The following is a 7,389-nucleotide window of genomic DNA, read 5'->3' on the forward strand; positions in this document are numbered from 1 at the left end:
GGAGTGGGGGTGGGGATTTGCCAGGTGGGAAAAGAGCTAACAGTGAGAACGCCTGGAGCAGCAGTTCTCCAACTTCGTGGGCTCAGCACCTCTTTACCATCTCAACAGTTACCCAGATCCTAAAGGGCTTTCCTTGCAGGTTACATCTTTCAACACCTACTGGGTAGAAACCAAAACTGACAACTTAGAAACAATATTTAATAAAGCTGTTACATGTTAATAGAAATAACATGTTTTTAATGAAAATAATTTTGGGAGGCAGATATCTTTATTGCCAGGCAGCTGGATTCTCATCTGCTTCTGCATGCAGTCTGTTATAATGTGTCGTTGTGGTTAGAGCGTGTGAGGCAAATGAATTTTTCACTGTCTCCCGTGCTTCCTTTGTGGCAGGCACTACAGGAGGCATTTTACCTGCACTCTCTCCTTTATCCTGCAAACTGCCCTTGCAGATAGAAATGCTTTATTCTCACTGTCTTAGAGATCAGGAAAGTGAGGTTCAGCTGAATGGATTTGCCCAGGGTCACACAGCTTGTAGGTGGCAGAATCAGAACCCAAAGCCAGGCTGCTCTGCTACGGCTGGTGCCAGACCCAATCCATGGAAGGCAGGCCAGCCTGGATGGAGGGGGACGGGGGTCTTTCTCACACTCTGGGCAACAGTCTCTTCCCTGGTCTCCTTTTCCTTCTTTCCTCCTTGGACCATTTCCTCTAACCAGGGCCTCCAGCACCACCATTAGCTGCCAGGGCATTGACAGGTCAGCTCCAAGAGATCCGGGGTTCATCGTCTGTTTTGTTCCCTGCTGCGTCTCAGGGGCCTAGAACGCTGCCTGGCCCATGGCAGCTGCTTGAGGAATATTTGTCCAGTGAATTGGTTGAAGGAGTTCTGTGACACTTGTGAAAATCCTCAGGGAGGGCTACCTTCTTCAAGATTCTCAAAGTAGACACAACTGCTCGATTTATGGGGGAAAAGACGGACTGATAGAATATATACATCAGCAGGAAGGGCACGCCTGGCTTAACATTTCAAAAGTGACTCTCAAAGCTTCTGTGGCAAGAGGACATAGGGAAAGCCTTTTAGAGCCTGACCTGCCCGCCTTGAATATATGGGCGAGAGGGGGATCGCAGGGTAGGGGGGACTGTACCTTAATGACAGTGGCTTGCTGTGTGCCAAGCACTGGGCTTTGCATGTAAACTCAGTTACTCCTCACAACGAGGAGGGGAAGGTGGTGCTCTTCTCATGTCCCTCTTTTACAGACGAGGAGATAGAAGCACAGGGGAATGAAGTGACTTGCCCAAGGTCATACAGAGGGTAAAGCCCAATTTGAACCCAGGCCCAGGCCCATCACCCTCAGTCAGATCCTGAAGCTTTCTCCTGGGGACCTCTATCCTTTGTGGGGGGCGGTTCTTGAAATACTGTAAGTACATAGGCTTCCCTCTTTCCTGCTTTAGCAGATCCCAGGGTTCAGAGTCTCAGGATGGGCACCTTGACATGCTGTCTGAAGACATGTGTCTTAGTTCTGCCCCTGCAGGGAGCATCTCTACGATTCAGGGCTTCACTCTGATTCTGTGCTGGTTATCTTCATCTTGATAATAGGAACTAAAGGCCTATCTTCCTCTTTCTTTTTTGTTTTTTTAATAAATTTATTTATTTTTGGCTGCGTTGGGTCTTTGTTGATGTGAGCAGGCTTTCTCTAGTTGAGGCGAGCGGGGGCTACTCTTCGTTGTGGTGCGCAGGCTTCTCATTGTGGTGGCTTCTCTTGTTGTGGAGCACGGGCTCTAGGTGCGTGGGCTTCAGTAGTTGCAGCACGCGGGCTCAGTAGTTGTGGCGCACGGGCTTAGCTGCTCCGCGGCATGTGGGATCTTCCCAGACCAGGGATCAAACCTGCATCCCCTGCACTGGCGGGCGGATTCTTAACCACTGCGCCACTAGGGAAGTCCCTATCCTCCTCTTTCAAAGGAAACCTATTACAGAAAATTTTAGGAACTCGATCATTAAAGTGTAAATGCCCGATAAGAGTCTCTGGCTTCCCCTCACCCTGGGGGTACTTGCTGCTGGTGGAAGCTTGGTCAGGAGTCAATGGGAAGCATGGCGGGGGGGAGCAGGTGGGTTTAGGAGCATTGTTAAAACTGTTAAAATTACACCTAGAAGTGGCCAGTCAGCCCCCTCCGCCCATGAAGTGCTCTCTGTAAGACAAGCAAAGCGTTGTAATGGGGTAGGGGGAGGGGGGGCAGAGAGGCCATTAATGGATGCTGAGGACTTTTCATGGTGGCTCCTCTGTATAGCAAAAAGTAGGAAAAGGTTAACCGCATGGTGGGTATTCTGAATCCCTTGTGGTTTCCTTTCAGGCTGCTCTGCCTCTTCCTGGCTTGGCCAGATCCCAGAGGGTGGGGTCCCTCCCTAATCTTGATTCTGGTTGTTTCTAGGGTTGCAGCAGTGGGGGTGGCGGTTCCAGTTTGGGCTGGTCCCCGAGCAGAGGCGGGAGTGGTGGGGTGATGATGCGCAGAGCCCTGGAGGCTCAGCTCTTGAAACACACCAGTGCTCACGACAAAGACAGAAAGTGACACTGAATGAGCACTTACTGTGGGCCAGACTCCATGCTGCGCCCTTTACACATTAACTCGTATATTCCACACGACAAGCCAATGAGGGAAGTGGTATGACTCCCATTGTATAATTGAGGGAACTGGCATCAGTAAAGAGGCTGAGTCGTAGGGCTGCAGGCCGCTAAGATGTGAGTGGTGACAGAGTGGCTGGAGGGTCACAGGGACAGCTGGACAGCGGCTGATGCTAAATGAAACCTAGTGTGGGCACTCAGGCCATGGACAGATAAGGAGAGGCCAGACATCTGTGGAGCTGACCCTCATGCAAGTTCCACGATAGGCTTTTGTGATAGAATGAATTCACGTGTGTTTGGGGATCTGTCTGGCTTCTGGCCTCCGTGGCCGTGAAGAGGAAAGCACATTACCATTTCTGGCCTAGGATTTGGGATCAGATCCAGCAATACTGACTCCTTCAGTATACCCACTTGCAGGGTAACCTGGATTTCTATCTCCTGCTTCTGTGAAGAGAGGTGGTGAACAGGTAAGGATCAGCTCAGAATAAGAAGGGAATAGTTAGAGGTTTAAGAGGCAGGCTTGAGTCACAGTTGTGAGTTCTGATTCTGCCCCCTTATTAAATCTGTGGGCTCTTGGGCAAATTACCTCACTATCCTGAGCCTCAGTGTCCTCATCTGTAAAATGGGGATAATGAAATTATCTCCCCTCAGGGCGCTTGCGAGGGGTGAATGGGGCGGGCGGCAGGTAGAAAACACATAACACAGTGCCTGGCTGGCACTTAACAGATCCTCATAAACGTTAGCTATTATGTTTATTGTTTTTGTGTGCATTTTCTCTGCCAGATTACTTAAGGATCATATCCAAAATTTAAAGAGTAAAATAAAATAGAATGAGATGGTTGGACTAGACCATCTCTCATCTCTCCTGACTCAGGAACTATTTCACAGTAAAATAAAATTTTACAAACCCCCATGAGAATTATTTGGGCCATATCATAATTTTCTATGGTCCATGAAAAAGGAAGTGTTTTTAAGTCAAATGTACTATTTTTTTAAATTAATTAATTTATTTATTTTTGGCTGGGTTGGGTCTTTGTTGTGGCGAGCGGGGGCTACTCTGCGTTGGGTTACGCGGGCTTCTTGTTGCTGTGGCTTTTCTCGTTGCGGAGCACGGGCTGTAGGTGCGTGGGCTCAGTAGTTGTGGCTCACAGGCTGAGTCGTTCCGTGGCATGTGGGATCTTCCCCGACCAGGGCATCAACCTGTGTCCCCTGCATTGGTAGGCAGGTTCTTAACCACTGTGCCACCAGGGAAGCCCCCTAAATCAAATGTACTATTTTTAATAAATGTATTATTTCCAAAATTTCCCTAACATTTATTTTATTTAAATTATATGCATAATATATAAAAACAAATTTTGACTTCTCCCCACTTTACAGTGGCATATGTGCTTGATTTGCTTTAAATTCATGACAGAAGAAAATGCATGGTTGCTGAACAAATTTTAAAGTGATGTTTTATGGGGGGACCAAATAGACATTAAAATAGAATGAAATGGGGAATTCCCTGGTGGTCCAGTGGGTAGGACTCAGCGCTCTCACTGCCAGGGGTCCAGGTTCAATCGCTGGTTGGGGAACTAAGATCCCGCAAGCCCTGTGAGATCACTTTTATAAGCTGGGGGTTTGCATTCTTGCATTTGATGCTTAAAAGTCTGATTTGTAGGCCTTCCTTGGTGGCACAGTGGTTAAGAATCCGCCTGCCGATGCAGGGGATGCGGGTTTGAGCCCTGGTCTGGGAAGATTCCACATGCCGCGGAGCAACAAAGCCCATGCACCACAACTACTGAGCCCACGTGCCACAACTACTGAAGCCTGTGCGCCTAGAGTCTGTGATCTGCAACAAAGAGAAGCTACCACAACGAGAAGCCCATGCACCACAATGAAGGGTAGCCCGTGCTCGCCTCAACTAGAGAAAGCCCACGCGCAGCAATGAAGACCCAACACAGCCATAAATAAATAAATTTTTTAAAAATCTGATTTGTACTTTAAAAGAGAATGTTATGTTTGTTGTATGGTAAGATAAAATAGCTCTCAGGTCCCTATTTGCAAGCACCTCTCTGCATATGCCTTGCATAGATTACTTTTGCCTTGCATAGATTACTTTTATGCCCAACACAGGGAAAGAAAGAGTACATATTATTTTCTCTTTTTCTTTTTTTTTTTTTCTTTTTTGCAGTATGCGGGCCTCTCACTGTTGTGGCCTCTCCCGCTGCAGAGCACAGGCTCCGGACGCGCAGGCTCCTGGGCCCAGCCGCTCTGCGGCACGTGGGATCGTCCCGGACCGGGGAACGAACCCATGTCCCCCGCATCGGCAGGTGGACTCTCAACCACTGCACCACCAGGGAAGCCCTATTTTCTCTTTTTAACATTTTGTAACTCACAAGAATTTTTATGACAAGGTATATAAGGAATTTGATCAGATAAATGCAAATGATAAATCTTGAGACTTATCTGTGGAGGAGTCATCATCTTCTTTCTCCTATTTCCTTGTGTATTCGACCTCAGAGTTCACTTTGATTCCTTTCTTTAATCATTGGTTCATTAAAGGTATAAATTAGACAATATAAGATTAAGAATAAGACCAATGTAAAACCTTGCATCAGCCAAAGCCACTCCAGTGGCCAAATGATGAACAGCCTGGTTGGGGGTCATGAGGTTATTGTTTGTTTCATCACCACTAACTGCTGCTTTTGATTCTTCCATTTATTTTATTAAAAAAAAATTTTTTTTGGCTGCGCCATGTGGCTTGCAGGATCTTAGTTCCCCAACTAGGGATCGAGCCCAGGACCCTGGCAGTGAGAGTGCCAAGTCTTAACCACTGGACCACCAGGAAATTCCTGATTCCCATGTATCTTAAGAAGCTCTCACCCTGAGAAAAATATCGTTTAAATGGAAAAATAATTATCCATTAATTTTTCAAAAACTGAAAACATTCTAATAATGTGAACCTTCTGGAACACCTTCCTCCCTGTTGGGAAGAGCTGGTGGAAAGTAGTGGAAAGACAGACCCAGGCTTGAATCTTGTCTTTGCCATTTACCTGCTGTGTCTGAGCCTTGGTGGCCTCATTTGTTCAATAAGTATTATGTGACAACTTAGAGAAGGTCCATGAAGCACCTCACTCCCCCCTGGTCCTCAGCAGGCTCCCATCTCCTGCTTTTGGCTCCATCAGATTCCCCAGGATCCAGGCAGATACACGGAGACACATAAAAGACGGACTCATTGAACTCTGACAGAGGCAACACTGTGAATGCAGCTGTGATTCTCAAAGAGGAACTCTGGAGTGGCCGCAACCCCCAGAGAGGAAGGCAGGGGGGCTATGGTGGGAGGGGCTGCTTCTGACTCACTGGGTGAGCAGATCAGGGGCCTCCCCTGTGCAGGTGGGAACAGGTGCGGGAGGAGAAGAGAAGCAGCAAAACCCACAGGACGCCCAACCCACCAATGTTGTCTCTTCTGCCCGAGGTCCCACAAACATCCTCCCCATTTGGATGGGATACCCACAGCCTTCCTTCCCATGCCTGGGTCTAATGACACTCCCCACCTGACCTACCCCACTGATCTGCCCTGGTCTGCTATTTTCTTTCCTTTGGGGTCTTTGCTGCATGGCGGTGGGGGCAGGACACACCCCATGCTCTGTGGACCCTATCTCTCCAGGATATGGTGGGAATATGGTCTTGTCCTTTTCTGCTGGAAGAGGGCTGACCCTGGAGCCTGCATTGCACCTCACTGCTTAGGAGGCACTTTCCACAACTGTTTTCCAGTTTGATTCTCACCACGATGTACCATGGTTCTGGATTCAGACAGACCTGGGTTTGGGTCTTGGCTTTGCATGTGACCAGCTGTGTGAACTTGAGCAAGGTCTTAAGCCCGTGTCAGCTTCAGTTTCTCACCTCTTAAATGTGGGTAGTGGCAGCATCTCTCCCACAGGCTGCTGTGAGGATTGAAAGAGGTAAGTCTTCAGGGCTAGCAGAGCTCCAGCATACGGTGCTAGAAAGCTCAGTAAATGTTAACTTCAGAAAATAAACAGGCACCCCTTTGAGACAGGTAGGTAATGCTACCATGACTGAGGTTGAGAAAAGTGATGTGGCTCAGCCAGGGCCACCTGACTAATTGGTGAGGGAGACTTGGGCCTTCCACAGGATTCAATGATTGACAGCACAAGCTTTGGAACCCGCAGAGCAGGACCCAACGCTGGCTCCTCTCTTCGTCGGCCATGTGACCTTGAGCGAGTACCCATTGCCTTTGAGCCTTGGTTTTCCTCCTCTGTAGGGTAGGACAGCCTGTCTCCCTTCAGAGTGCCCTTGGTGTCTCCCAGCTCAGAGACTTTGCGCAGGGGTGGGGTGGAAAGCAGAAGCTGTTGGAAAACAGCCCTTCTTCCTGTCCTTTGTGAAAAACCTAAGAAGGTTAAGCTGGTGTCCCAGGTGGGTGGGGAGAGAAGAGCCAGCATCTGTGATCGAAAGCCGAGGAGAGAGGAGAGATGGCCCCACACGGGGAGGGGACCAGAGGTCATGGCTCCTTGAGTGTTGGGGACCTGGGCTCTGGCCTGGAAGTGCCTTGGGGAGATGGTGGGACCTCTGGGGAAAGTTGCCAGGTGGCATACCCTGAGGGTGAACCCAAGACACAGGGGATTCGAGCCTTGGCAAAGAATCCGGGCTCCAGGCTGGACTTCAGAGGATCCAACCCATTTGGACAAGGGGCATTCACCAAAGGAGGAGCCTGGGTGGCTTCTCTCACTCTGTGCTCTGCAGGTGACCCTAAGAATTGATGTGTGATGCTTGAAGG

The 7,389-nt window shown here is 48.9% G+C and overlaps 1 protein-coding gene across 2 annotated transcripts in view; it reads right to left on the reverse strand.

Annotated features, from left to right (window-relative positions):
- The window catches only part of CNR2 (cannabinoid receptor 2), a 25,576-nt gene that overhangs the window by 16,181 nt on the left and 2,006 nt on the right, over positions 1-7,389 (reverse strand). The gene's annotated exons all lie outside the window — the stretch shown is intronic.

The sequence above is a fragment of the Neophocaena asiaeorientalis genome, unplaced genomic scaffold (assembly GCF_003031525.2).
Source record: "Neophocaena asiaeorientalis asiaeorientalis breed wild unplaced genomic scaffold, Neophocaena_asiaeorientalis_V1.1 scaffold79, whole genome shotgun sequence".
NCBI lineage: Eukaryota > Metazoa > Chordata > Mammalia > Artiodactyla > Phocoenidae > Neophocaena > Neophocaena asiaeorientalis.